This window comes from Loxodonta africana, chromosome 2, assembly GCF_030014295.1.
Source record: "Loxodonta africana isolate mLoxAfr1 chromosome 2, mLoxAfr1.hap2, whole genome shotgun sequence".
NCBI lineage: Eukaryota > Metazoa > Chordata > Mammalia > Proboscidea > Elephantidae > Loxodonta > Loxodonta africana.
Genome location: NC_087343.1, coordinates 147,180,960 through 147,196,235, shown reverse-complemented (window position 1 = coordinate 147,196,235; position 15,276 = coordinate 147,180,960).

Sequence of the window (15,276 nt, the reverse complement as noted above, 5' to 3'; positions counted from 1 at the left end):
AGAGATGGAAACCCAGGGTTGTCAGCGATCAGACTTTGTTAATTTTGCCAGGCATCACCTACAGGACTGAGCACGGCTCTAAGGGTGTGGTCACCATCAGCCAAACCAGCCACATCTGCTTGCATTTCATCACCAACATGGTAAAGTTTGACTTTCAGCTGACCTTGAAATTCACAAACTCCAGCAAGGGGGGATCGGTGGGAGTGGGGGATAGGAGCCAAGGGAAAGCCGCTAAAAGAAAGCAGAAATAAAACAAGCTGGGGCCGCCCTGTGGGCTCCCCCCCCCAAATTAAAACCAAATGAACATATCAAAGGATACTTTTCCCAGCTATTTCAGCTCCAACACTCCTCAGCTTTAATCAAGTCCCTGGGAGAGAAAGCCTCAAGTGGCTGTAATTTCCTACCTGCCTTCACCTGCACAGCTCAGGCCTGAATCTGGGAGTTATTTGGGGCTAGTTTTCCCCTAAAGCACAAACTCTTCCACCACGCCTTCTCCCTAAGCCAAGCCTGGCTCTCTAGGCTCTGACAGAGGGCGCTGCCAGCTTGGGTGAGGGGGGTTTGCTTTTCCCTGGGGTGTCTGAAAAGCTCCAGAGAGGTCTCACAGAGGCCAGTGGCTCTGACCCACCAGGTTCTTTGGACAAAGAGGGCATAGTCACCATTGGCAGGCGTGGGTCAGTGGAAGTTGGGGGTGTTGATTAACACCTGTGGTGCTTTACACTGACCCTTCATTCCGGCCTCACAAGAGCCCTGAGACTAGGAACTGTTGAGGAGCCTGCTCAGAGAGGGGAGGTAGGCTTCCCAAGGTCACACTGCCAGTAGGCAGTAGAGCTGGGTGAGACTCAGGTCTGTCTGTCTGCTCCGCCGGTGCTCGTTGCACAGTTCCATGCTGCCTCTGGAGGCCTTTCCAGCTCTGGCATTCACATACCTATTCAAAGACTTCATGATGTTTGTTCCTGGGAAATCTCCCCCAGAGAAATTGTCTGTATTCTAGAGTGAGGCCTCAGAGTCCCAGAGCAGAGGGCAAGCAGATAACAGGGAGGAAGCTAGAATAAGCAAGAGGCTTCATGAGATAGGAGGAGAGCCAGGCACCCCAGTCCACCCACAGAAAGAAATGCTGCAAGCACTTGCTGAGTGCTTACTGCATACCTGGTCCTCTCCATGCTTTATCTCACTCAATCTTCTTGGCACGCCTCTCCGAGAAGAACTATTACCATCCCCACTTTACAGATTCATTCATTTATTCATCCAACAAAGATGTGAGTGCTTGCCTTGTGTCAGGTACTGGGTGAGAAAACTGAGGCTCAGAGAGAATCACTGACTTTTCCAAGATCCCATTCAAGTCACGGTATGGTCCCAAGTATATCAACATCATTTGTGAGTGGAGCCCAACAAATGTTCCATTTTTTTCTTTCTGAGCTGCTCATCCCTCACCCTAGAGGCTGCCTTCTTTGACGGAGTATTCTGGTGACCATTGACTCTGTCTGTACAAGGAACTCTGGACAGATGCTTGTGGGCTCACTGGCCTCCCAATCAGCTGCATCTGACTATCCCACCATGTTATGCAGGAGTGCAGAGTGGCCTATGTCAGGTTTGTCTGGTGTATGGCTGGCTGGCCCTGGCAAAGCCTGTAGGGCATCCCATTCCAGGGGCTGGTGGCTCCATTGGGCTGGCTCATGGCCACAGCCTAGATAGCCTAAGGCTCCAACAGTGGGAGGCCACAGGCCAGGACAACATCCATGCAGGTCCAGGTACCTGGAACTCTCCCCAGCTCCTGCCACAGCACAAGCCCAGCATACCCCCAAATAGTCAGGGCCCTTCATGCCTGCTCAGAAGATGCTCCTCTCCAAAAATTCCATCCTCCTGGCACCAGGCGGCCCCGAGTTGTAGGCCAGACAGGGCAACTTAGCTCCTTTTCACAGAAGCACCAACACCCAGAACAGCCAAGTGATGTGGACTCTCAGAGTTGTCAGGGTCTTCAAGTTTGCAAAGTCCCACTCCGAAGCTCAAACATTTGCAGCCAACACACAGCCCAGCCAGGAGTAGGAGCATGGACTTCGGGGTCAAGTTCAAATCCTCTTCTGACCTTAACATCTCTGAGGGTTAGTCTCCTATCTATACAATTAGGATAGTAATAGAGGAGGTGGGATTGGGAGTACTGGGCAGTTGACCTCACAGAGAGGTGCTGGGAAAAGACAGGCTGCAGCAGGTAAGGAAGAAAATTAAGATTCCTGTGGGGAATAAGCATGTGGCAGGTGAAACTGCCAGATGAGGCATGGTACTCGGCAGATGCTCGGTGCCCCATGAGAGTTGGTGGGTGTCTAAGACAGAGCCCCCAACAGGGTGAGAATGACACCAGGGAAGAGTGTGGGGCAGTCTAGCAACAAGCATTAAACTCCTACCAAAAACATGACAGGACTGGGAGAAACCAAATTCACAAACAGCTACATCCAGCCCTGTGGTGCTCATAGCTAAGTGGGGCCACATTGCCAAAGGCAGATGCCCAGTCTGCCTGCAGAGCATTGAACCCTACCCTGAGGTTCGTTCTTGAAGCTCGGCCAGTCCTGGCCTCCAGGCTGCAACACAGGGTCCAGCAGGTGTCTCGGAGTACTGGAGTTGCCTCTGCCCAGCTCCAGGACAAACTCCTGGAGCACTTCTGTGCCCTCCAGGCCTAGAGATCTCACAGTCTTGAAGCAGCATGGGGTCAGAATTGAGGTGAGAACATGGGGCCAGTGTTGGCCATGAGAGCTCTTAGGAACCCAGGAGGCCTCACACACATACACACAGTCAAAAGCCACTACAGGTCCCAAGGTAGCCAGGCAGGCCTTGGGCTGACCCCAAGGAGGTGAAGCCCTCTGCAAAGCATATCCCTAATGGTCCTTGGTGGGGTCATGCCGGGAAATGGAACAGTCCTGCCCCGGACTCAAGTTCTACCAGCTGTCACCAAGCCCCTGTGCCAAGGCTTTCTCACCTGTGAAATAGGGGGAGGGTTGCACAGGGTGTCTGGAGGAGCAGGGGAGATAAGGGATCATCTAATAGGTGTGGCAGGCCCCTTCCACCTATATGCCTGAGCCCTCTTGCTGCCCTGAGCCTCCCTGGAGACACAAAGTCACTGGACCCAGAGTGCCAAACTGAATGACCCGAAACCAGGGCCGTTGTAAGGTGAGCAAGGGTCAAGCCAAAGACCCGAAGGTGGGGTTCCTGATGAATTCTACATGGAGAGATTCCTGGAGAGGAAGGAGGGCTGTGAGGAGCAACTTTGCCCCTACTCTGCCCCCCACCCCAGGACAGGATTTCTTCTTTGATTAAATCCCCTCCAGGATAAGAAAGCGGAAACAACCCATCTCCTGTCGGCCCCCAGCAAACCAGGTTGCACCAGCCTTGGATCTACTTCCACAGGCTGCAAATCAGGGCCCCACAGGGCAGCCACTCTTCCCACCGCCAGTCTCCAAAGCAGTACACTGCTGTTCGGTAGCTTCACTCCTCAGAGCACAGAGTGCTCAGCAGCTCCACAGCTGGATGGGTTCTTGACAGTTATTGGCAGGGCCTTGCTCCAGAGGATGGGCGGAGGGGAGGGCGAGGAGGAAGAAAAGCCAATTTTGTTTCCTGGGGAGAAACGCTTGCTGCTGACAGCTGTCCATAGGAAAGCGGAGGCGCGTACCCACATAATCTAAACTGTAGCGGCCCAGGTCTCCCCTCAACCCAGAAATGAGCTTGTTAGGAGAGCCTGGATCCCAGCCGTTTCCCTTGACAGCTTCCTTCCCCTAATACATGCAGCAAATTGGCAACCTGTCCTCCGGTATTTGCATCCAGCGTCCCTGGAGGGAGATATCTCTATTATTCTGTTTTGGATAAAAGAGGCCGTTTGAGATGACAGGTAGCAAACACCTCTTTAATAAACCACGCAAGCAGCCAGAGAGAGCCAGGCTGTGGAAAGGGACTCGACAAATAGGTAGATTTGCAACCTGGGAGCATTAGCAGGGCCAGCAAGGGCAGTAAGCAAGGGTATGTTGGGGCTGGAGATAAATCACCGCCCCCCCGCCCCGGGTTATTCTGATTTAACCATCTCATTGCTGGAGCCTCTGTCCACCACCCTCATCCCCCACCAAAAACTGGGCTCAGGAGACAGACTCACAGGTTGCTTTCTGGCCCAGGGCTTGCAAACTACAACTTGTATCCCTGAGTTCATCTCCTGTCGTGGTGTGGCAAAACTTCCATGTCAGTTTGCAGATCTTTGACGAATGGTCTCTGTCCCTACCTCATTGTATCCCAGCTCTGCTGCCACTAAATCTGCTGAGATTTTTCAATAGGCCCAATTTTAAGGGAAATTAACATTTACTCAGCACTAACCATATTCCTCCACTGTCTTGCCCAAAGTCACAGAAGCTCACTCCTCTCGTTTCATTTGCCTTGATGCAACCATTTACTCCATTATACAAACAGCTTTTCATTCAATTTTCTCTCCCTGGGCTCTAGCTTCCTTCCCTTTCCTTAATCCAAAGGAAATGAGACAAGGATGCTGGGTTATGTCCAGTGGTGTGCTGGTAAATATTTAACGACCAGCTCTCTTTGAAAATAAATAAACAAAAACCTGACGTGTAGTGTTTGCCGATCTCTGTGGTGTAAATATTCCCACTATGGCTGATTTCAAGCTTCCAGCGAGATGTCACTCAGCTCATAGTTAGGAAGAAACGCACACAATCAGCTCATGCAAGCTGGCTCCAGTACCCTCCTGGCTCTGTTCCTTCTTAGCCCCACCCCCATCCTCTCAGCCCATGGCGCCATGTGGCCCAGCCATGCTTCACCCACACACTGCTTCTGCCCAAGTGAATGACAAGACTGTTTACCAGTACCACACCAAGGACTCTTCCCCTCAGACTTCCTGGATCCAAATCACTGCTCCATCACTTAAGAACACCTGTGACTGTGGGTGCATTCCATAGCCACCCTGTACCTTAGTTTCCACAACTATAAATGGAAATTCTAGCTCATAGGGGAGTGTAAGGGTTAAATGAGACAATATGTGGCATGGTGCCTGACACACAGTAGATGCCCAATAAGGTTGGCAATCATCCTCCTCATCACCCACCTGACTATGGCGTCTCTGATGTAAGCATGGCAGGAGCTTCCACTTCATCCAGCATCGCTAGACACACTGCGAAGGGCTGCCTGAGCAGGACTATCACTGTGTTTGGTTCTCTGAAGACACTGGGACCCAGAGAGGTGGCATGAGCTACCCAAGGGCAAGCAGGTGGTATTGCTGTCAAGCACGGACTACAGCCAAGAATTCCTGCCGACCGCCACTTCCTACAACATGTCTCTCCATGTGAGGCTCTAGCACAACAGTTCGCCACTCTGGCTGTATGTTGGAATCACCTGGGGGGGCTTAAACTAATTGCTGCCTGGGTATCTCAACCCCCCAGTACTGATTTAATGGGTCTAGGGTGCTATGCCTGAGCATTGGGATTTTTTTTATCTCTCCAGGTGATTCTAAGGTACAGCCAAGATTGAGAACCATGTGAAGCCTGACAAGCAGGACTAGTCAAATAACTCAGCAGCATGAGATGTCAGCATTTGTTCCCAGCAGGCCCTAGCGTAAGGGCCACATTGCCACAGTTGGATGTCCTGCTGATGTCCCAAGCCCCAGGCCCAGTCTGTATCTGGGGGGAGCCACTATATTACAGAGGGGATTCCAACAACCAGTGGGGCACAGGACTAGAGAGCCGGTTAAGGGCTTCCTGTCCCTGGAATGCAGCAGCTCCATGCAACCCTCTGCATGTCTCCCTCTGGTGCCTGGACCCTCTTTCCTGCTCCAAGAACTGAGGCAGGGCTGTAGTACTGAGTAGTCTTGGGAGTTGGGTGTACACAGTGGACTCAGGTGAAGAACAGCAAACACATCATTTGGGTGAGTGGCCAAAACCCAAAGTGTCCCCTTGCAAAAGAAGGAGTGGAATGTCTGTCTCACAAAATGTTTTATACAGAATGCCAGTCCTACAGGATATTTATCAGGATTATGGGTTAGGAACGATGAGATTCAAATACATTTGAAGTAAGCTACATTAGACAAAGTTAAATCAGTTTCTTTACTGCAGGACTTCTCAGAACCTTTGATGTAAATGTGTATGAGGAAAAGAGATAAGACACAGTGCTTCTCAAACTTATCAGACCACAGAACCTTTTTCCACATAGCATCTCTTCATGATCCACAAAACGTGTCTGAGGAGGACTCCGAAAGATCGCAAGGCTAACGTAAGCCCTGCCATGACATCAGACAGAGGTGGGGTCCTCAAAGGGTGATCACCAAAAGGAGAATCTGCTCTGGAAGCACAGGTGGTGGGAGAAGGCCTCCAAGCCCAGGATCTACTTCTGATCCCACATATAGGCTTAAACAGGCTTGGGCAAAGCTTGGATTATGTAAATACGTATTTGGGGACTTTTAAAACACAGATTATTCACCCAATTAACTCTAATGGCCCCTCAGAGCTGCGCGAGACTATTGTGTAAACATGTGGGGCTGAACGTGGCCTCGGCCCCAAGATTTCCTCAAAAGACGGGGTTTACGAGTCCCCCATAAGGGTTCCCGCTGGGCCCCAACTGGCAGATAAGTTCACTGCCCAGAAGGGAATTCTTGCCTAAAATTTGAATAGGACAGGAATAAAAAGAAGGATCCAGTCCCCTTTAAGTGAGCAGGAAGCTCTCTGGGTATAAATTTTATATTTTTTTTTTCATTTGCCATAAAATATACATTATATGACACAGAACATCTGGTAGCCTCTGGTAGCCTAGCTCTTTCCCAGTAATGGGAGAAATGGAGGTTTCCTCCAGCCAAAACTTATACTCACATATTCAAAAGAGCCAAAACTTATACTCACATGTTCAAAATACTTCCCACTGGATACAACACAGCCGGGAAGGAGGCTAACCCCATGCCAGCCTCAGTGAGGTGGTGGGAGCCCCACACCTGAGACCAAGGAGGCCAGGTGTACTAGGCCAGGCATGTAGCTCCTGGGGGAAGCAAGGTCTCCTGCAGGAGATGGGGCTGGAGGCCAACTCCCCAACATAGAGGGTCTCAGACTCCAAGGGGCATGTCACAGTCAAGTCTTCCAACTGACTGGGGACGAAGGCTAATTTGCCAACCTCAACCAGGAATAAGTCTCCCACATCCTCCTGGGCACTCAGTGCCCATGGGGAGGCCAAGAGTCTGAGAGCCCATCCCGGCCCAAAGAAAGCCTTACAGACCTTTGGGGAGATGAGCTGAGGGCTGATCTTACCTCATTCCCCAGTCCACTCCTCCACCAAACATACATCCTGCCACAGAGCCAGAAACCTGGGAGTCACTGTTTACCTCCCTAACCCTCACTGCCCATGTCCCACCTGTCTTAGTTATCCATTGCTGCTATAGCAGAAATACCACAATTGGATGGCTTTAAAAAACAGAAATTTATTTTCTCACAGTTTGTTGCTTTTAGGTGACGTTGAGTTGCTTCCAACTCATAGTGACTCTATTTACAACAGAACGAAACACTGCCCAGTCCTGCACCATCCTCACAATCCTTGTTATGCTTGAGCCCATTGTTGCAGCCACTGTGTCAGTCCATTTTATTGACGGTCTTTTTCTTTTTTGTTGACTCTCTACTTTACCAAGCATGATGTCCTTCTCCAGGGACTGATCCTTCTTATAACATGTCCAAAGTATGTGAGACATAGTCTCACCATCCTTGCTTCTAAGGAACATTCTGGTTGTACTTTTTCTAAGACAGATTTATTCATTCTTTTGGCAGTCCATGGTATATTCAATATTCTCCATCAACACCACAACTCAAAGGTGTCAATGCTTCTTATTCATCGTCCAGCTCTCATATGCATATGAGACGATCGAAAACACCATGGCTTGAGTCAGACACACCTTAATCTTCAAGGTGACATCTTTGCTTTTCAACACTTTAAACAGGTCTTTTTTGCAGCAGATTTGCCCAATGCAATGCGTCTTTTGGTTTCTTGACTGCTGCTTCCGTGGGTGTTGATTGTGGATCCAAGTAAAATGAAATCTTTGACAACTTCAATCTTTTCTCTGTTTATCCTGATGTTGCTTATTGGCCCTTTATGTTGAGGTGTAATCCATACTGAAGACTGTGGTCTTTGATCTTCATCAGTAAGTGCTTCAAACCCTCTTTACTTTCAGCAAGCAAGGTTGTGTCATCTGCATAACGCAGGCTGTTGATGAGTATTCCTCCAATCCTGATACCGAGTTCTTCTTCACATAGTCCAGCTTCTTGGATTATTTGCTCTGCATAAAGATTGAATAGATATGGTGAAAGAATACAACTCTGGTGCACACTTTCCTGACATTAAACTATGCAGTATCCTCTTGCTCTGTTAAAACAGCAGCCTCTTTGTCTACGTATAGGTTCATCATGAGCACAATTAAGTGTTCTGGAATTCCCATTATTCACAATGTTATCCATAATTTGTTAAGATCCACACAGTCAAATGCCTTTGCGTAGTCAATAAAATACAGGTAAACATCTTTCTGGTATTCTCTCCTTTCAGCCAGGATCCATTTGAATCAGGTATGATATCCCTTGTTCCACATCCCCTTCTGAATCCAGGTTGAATTTCTGGTAGTTCCCTGTCAACATGCTGCTGCAGCCGATTTTGAATGATCTTCGACAAAATCTTACTCGCATGTGATATTAATGAATATTGTTCAATAATCTCCTCATTCAGATGGATCATCTTTCTTGGCAATAGGCATAAATATGGATCTTTTCCAATTAGTTGGCCAGGGAGCTGTCTTCCAAATTTCTTGGCAAAGAGGAGTGAGCACTTTCAGCACTGCATCCATCTGCTGAAACATCTTAATTGATATTCCGTCAATTCCTGGAGCCTTGTCTTTTGTAAATGCCTTTAGTGTGGCTTGGACTTCTTCTTTCAGTACCATCAGTCCTGATCATATGCTACCTCCTGAAATGGTTGAATATCAACCAATTCTTTTTGGTATAGTGTTCACTATTCCAAATTCCTTCTTACAATTTAGAAGGCTAGAAGTCTGAATTCAGGGTGCTCGCTCTAGGGAAAGGCTTTCTCTCTCTGTCAGCTCTGGAGGAAGGAAGGTCCTTGTCTCTTTGAGCTTCTGCTCCTGGGCAATCTTCATTGACTTGGCCTCTCTCTTCCCCCATCTCTGCTAGCTCACTTCTTGTCTTATCTCTTTTATATCTCAAAAGAAATTGACTCAAGACAAACCCTATACTAATCCTGCCTCATTAACATAACAAAGACAACCCATTCCCAAATGGGATGATAACCACAGGCATAGAGGTTAGGAATTACAACACAAATTCTAGGGGGACACAATTCAATCCATAAAACCACCCATCACCAAGTCTAGCAATTGGACATCCCAAGTATCTCCAAAATATTTCCCAGAGTTCTCTCCATGTCCACATCCTCCACCCCAACCACAGCTAGGTCTCTCCCTTGGACAACTCCACCTCCTCATTGGTCTCCCAGCTTCCTTTATAGCTCTTCTTTTGTCTGCTTTTTGGAATGCAAATGTAAGCATGTCCTACTTTAGCACAGAATCCTTCTGACTGCTCCACTCACCCTGCTGCTCTCTCTGCCTGGAGCTCTCTTCCATCTTATCTTCTCCAAGTCTCCTCCAACTTATCTTCCAGATATCAGTTCAAACATCACTTCCTCCAGGAATTCTTCCCTAATCCCTGACTAGATCAGACCCCCCCGCCCCCGCCCATTATGGGCTGTCACAGTGCCATATTATTCCACAATATCTCGGTAGCAGACACTCCAACAAAAATTATTCCTGGTGCCCAACACAGCACCTGGCATACAGTAGATGGTCAACAAATATTTGTTGAATGAAAGGGCTCAGCTGAGAACAACCAACTAGGGAGACAAGGCATCCAAAGGTCTAGCACTAAGAATAATGGTAGAAGCAGAGAGAGAAGAAAGGGCAGCACATCCAGGGTATGCTGCATTACTATCTCCCTCATTTTAACCCTCACCACTGGCCTGCAAGGTCAACACTATTAAATGCATTGTAAACAGGACAGGTCCAGACAAGTAACTTATGGAGCCCGGAAATAGTGGAGGCAGAATTTGAACCCAGATCTAGCTGTCTCCAAAGTCCATGCTCTTTCTCCTACCACAGCACTAGGAGACTAATAGGACAACTGTGGCTTAGTCATGCTCACAGGAGAAGGGGGCATGTGCAAGCAGAGGAATCAGCAAGAACAAACACACGGTAGCGCGAGACAGCCAGTGTGGCTGGGAAATGCAAGTGGACTGGTAGGGCTGGAGGAAGTCCTAGAGGGCAAACAGAGAATGGAGAGCCCAGCGTAGTCTGTGGAGGACAGGGAAGAAGGTCACTAAATGCCTTCATCAGGAGCCTAGGTATTATCCTGGGTGTCAGAGAGCCATAACCTTCAAACTCATCCTCCTGCCAGAGACAATCACCAACTGCTTCAGAATTATAAGCTAGGCGACCCTGTTTAGCCTTTTTAGCAGATCAGCATCACATCACCAGGCCCAGCACCGAATGAATGAAAAACAAAGGAATGACAAGCAAAAATAGGCCCTCAGCATTAGCAATTAGCATCCCTTTAGGATCTAAGGGAAAAATATGTCCTGCTCCTGTACAATCTTCTGAGGGCCCACAAGACTGGAAAGGAGGAAGATGTGGGCCCAAAGAGGATCCTTGAGAATGAACTACACCCTGTTGCCTGACTCAAAACCCTTTACCCCTCCTTCTCTAGGAAGCCTTCTAGGTAAAGAGAGAAGTCAAGTTCTCTCAACTATTCTGCTTGAAAGTGACATTACCACATCCCTGTCCTCTCACTCACTGCCCAAATGCATCCTTTAACACTTACACAGTGGAATAAAGCACTTCCAGATGTGTTACTCTGGTTCCATGTTATCTTGTTAATCCCGAGTCCTCAGGGTTTCTCTCTGGCCCATCACTGGCACAGCTCTCCTTGGATTAGAAATGCCCGCAGGATTGGAATAAGCCCACTTCAGCCCTCTGAATGGCAGCCAGCATGTGCAGGCAAGCACCTAATGCCCACTTAGGCCTGAAAGCATTTCAGCCTTTGTTTATGTATTGGCAAATTCCAAATCCACTGGGCAACCAACATTTCCTGAGGGCCTACTATGTGCCAGATACTCTGATGGGAACATAAAATAGTGTGAAATGTGAGTTCAGCACCTCATTGGATCAGCAAAATTTCATCTCACGAAAAATTATAACAATAAAGCTATAAGGGAAAGTTTCAAGGAAGAGGTATCCCAAGGCAGTACGTACATAAGTATCACATGAACAACACGGACGAAAGCCATCAGCATTCAGAAGAGGGGAGGATTCCAGGCCTTTGTATGAGACTGGGGATAGAAGACTTCACAGAAGAGACAGAGGAAGACTGAGCTGAGCCTTAAAGATTGGCCAGAATTTTAACATGTGAAGAAAAGGGAGACATCAATACAGCTGGGCAGAAGGGCCAAGGCAAAAGCATGGAGAAAGGATTGTCCAAGATTGCAATGGAAAACTTGTACCCACGGACCTTGGCCAAGGGACTCTGGTTTGGCCCAGACCGCACTGTGGGGCAACCACAAACTAACAGCTCTATGCACGTGTGTGTATGCACACACACATGCACACGCTGCATTACAGGGCCAAGGTGATTATGCAGATCTGTAGCTGGGCTGCTTCTTCCACGGGAATAAGCAGCAGGCAACACTTGGGGCATTGGAAGTGCTACCAGGAGGTGCCAATCTCAACAGCAACGTTTGTCATGTTCTTGGAAAACAACCATGGTGTCAGCCATGAAGACCATAGGGACAGGGAAAGGCTAGATAAGGAGCCACGGCATGCCACCTTACATACACCTTCCTACAGCAGTTTAGCAAGGCTTATCTTCAGGAGTTCCAGGAGATTAGGCTGTGGTATAACCTAACACCTTAGTACCACTGTCCCTGGCAGCCAAGAAATATTCCAGCTGCAATTCTTACTCAACAGGCCTCATTACAGGGTGTGAATTTCAGAGTATGCCCAAGCTCACCACATCATCTAGGAAAGCTGGTATTGCTGTCAACGTTGTGGAGGACTTTGGGCAAGGCCTGTTCCTTCTCTGAACACCAACTCTCCATTTAAAAATGGCAGAGCACTAGGGAAGCCAGCACAGCTTGTACAAGGCAAGGTCATGGAAGCTCCACAGACACGTCCAAACTCCGCAAGGGACCAAATTACTGGGCTGACGGCTGTGGGGACAATGGTCTCAGGGAACATCTAGCTCAATTGGCATATCATAGTTTATAAAGAAAATGTTCTACATTCTACTTTGGTGAGTAGCATCTGGGGTCTTAAAAGCCTGTGTGCAGCCATCTATGATACTCCACTGCTCTCACCGCTTTGAGAGCAAAGGAGAATGAAGAAAACTAAAGATACAAGGGAAAGATTAGTCCAAAGGACTAATGGACCACAACTACCATAGCCTCCACCAGACTAAGTCCAGTGCAATTAGATGGTGCCCAGCTACCACAACCAACTGCTCTGAGAGGGATCAAAATAGAGGGTCCCCAACAGAGCTGGGGAAAAATGTAGAACAAGATTCTAACTCACACAAAAAAGACCACACTTACTGGCTTGACAGAGACTGGGGAAATCCCTAGAGTATGGGTCCCAGGCACTCTTTTAGCTCAGTAACGAAGTCATTCCTGAGGTTCACCTTTCATCCAAAGATTAGACAGTCCCATAAAACAAAATGAGTCTAAAGGGACACACCAGCCCAGGGGTAAGGACTAGAAGGCAGGAGGGGACAAGAAACCTAGTAATAGGGAACCCAAGGTAGAGAAGGGAGAGTGCTGACATGTTGTGGGGTTGTTAACCAATGTCATAGAACAATATGTGTACTGTTTAATGAGAAGCTAGCTTGTTCTGTTAACCTTCATCTAAAGTACAATAAAATAAATAAATGAAGATGGCAGGGCTGGGATGTATGATCTCTTAGGGTCTGTCTATTCTACCACTCTAAAACACAAAGGAATCATGTAATTCCCATCTGTTCAGCAATGAGGCAGGAGTTCACCTGGGCACCAGCCTGACCCATTTATTTCCTAAGAGGGAGACTGCCAGCCACACATAATGCCATCACCATGCCAACAGGTCAATTTGGTTATGACACTGGTTTGGAGATGCAAAGTCAGTGGGCTGAGAGTGCCAGACTTGGCTCTTCAGCCATGCCTGTGGTTTTGGGAAAAAGCCTCGGCTCCTCGTGGCTTCAATTTCCAAAGATGCAAAGTGAGGGTCAGTGTCTTAGGCTGGGTTCTCTAAAGGAGCAAAACCAGTGGAGCATATATATATAAATATATATACAGACAGGTTTATTTCAAGGAAATATCTCACACAGTTGTGGAGGCTAGCGAGTCCCAAATTCATGGCTCACGCGTCAGGTTTCTCCTGACTCACATGGTTGCAGGGGCTGATGTATCCAAAATTGGCAGGTCAGACAGCAGACTTCTGGCTCACCAGGCAGAGGGGCTAGTAAATCCCAAATCTGCGGGTCAGACAGCAGTCTGCAGGCTCACATCCCAAGAAAAGGAAGTCAGAGGATGACAAGTTGGATGTAGGATCGAGAGAGAGGAAGCTTTGCCAGAACATCCATATATATTGGATGCAGGCCACAAGGCCAAGGAAACTCCCCTTTGAACTGATTGGGTGCTCACAATAGATCACATCATGGATAGTGATTACATCATATCTGCAGAATCACTGCGAATCATAGACTAGCCGAGGTGACACATAACCTTAGCCATCACAATCTACCCCTCGTCACCTTGGCACCTGTACACCTCCTTAAACCATACAAAATCTCTAAATAAAGACAATTACAGAGTTAAACTTGCACCTAGCCTGATACAATTAACATACATACAGCCGAACACACACTAGCCCCGTTTACATGTTAGATTTTATAATAATTAATGAAATAAAGGAGGGAAGAAAACAAAGATATTTGCTATATATATATACACATATATACACCTGTATATGTATAAAAGTCACACATAAGAGGCAGAGCCAAGATGGCAGAATAGACAGACGCTTCTGTGGAGCCCTCTTTACAAAAAGACCCAAAAAAACAAGTGAAACGAGTATATTTGTGACAAGCTGGGAGCCCTGAGCATCAAAGGTAAGCTTAGACAACGAACTGAGGGGCAGGGGAAGGAAGAGACAATTCAGAAGCGCAGAGAAGTTGCTGGACCTGAATTGCGGGGAGCCCTCAGGCACCATTCCCTGAGCGGTAGCAGCGGCGGCGGTGGTGGCGGACTGGTCCTAGCATTCGGCCACAGTTTCCTCAGGGAGAAGCAGCCAGCCACACAGCCCACTCACACCTCCGGAGCCTGAGGAGAAGGGCACTCTCGGCAAAAGCTAAGTACTTGCATATATTTTACCGCCCCTCCCCCCAAGCCAGCTTCAGCAGCTGAATCCCTAGGTCTGAGATAGACCCTGGTGAGCATCTGGAGCTGTCCTCCCGGCCTTGGGGAAGGAAAAAATTTGCAACTGGGGGGAAAAGATAATTTGCTAGCCCCATTAACTGGGGGAGCTCAGGACAGAAGCGGCTCCTCTGAAGGCATAAACCGTCCATGGACCTTGACCACCTTTCCCTTCTGCATGGACCTGTGTGGGCCTATTTCAGGAGAATAGGCCCTTGTTGGCAAACTCCAACCATTTCAGCAGTGCGGTGGAGAGGTGGGTATTTGATGTTTGACATTGCTTAGCCTATTAAACAAGGTCCTCACCTACATACAACAGGTACCTAAGGACTGGTGGCTCCACTCGGGTCACCCAGCCACCCACGACAGGGGTCCAGGTACCTCCCAGTCCTTACAACAAAACATTTGGGTGCCCATGGTCCCTCTGCAGAGCCCACCCACCAGCACGCTCTAGGGAACAGAGATGCGTTTTCCTCAGAGACACTTGGGGGTCAGTTCTCAGCCCCCTGCCTTGTTCAGAGCGTGACCCCCTGCTGCAATCAGATATGGGTATATACACCAATCACCCCTGCCCCTCTCAGACTGTAGGACAGAGCCTGTACCACACACTTGATATCAGCTACCTGGAAACCTGAGCTGAATTCATACAAGAAAACTGAATGGACTCCTAGACCGATATACCTGATAACAGCTCTAGCCAGCTGGGGACAGGACACCAGAGCTCCAAAGGTGAAAATAATCAAGCTAGCTCACTCAAGCAACTCACAAGGGTAT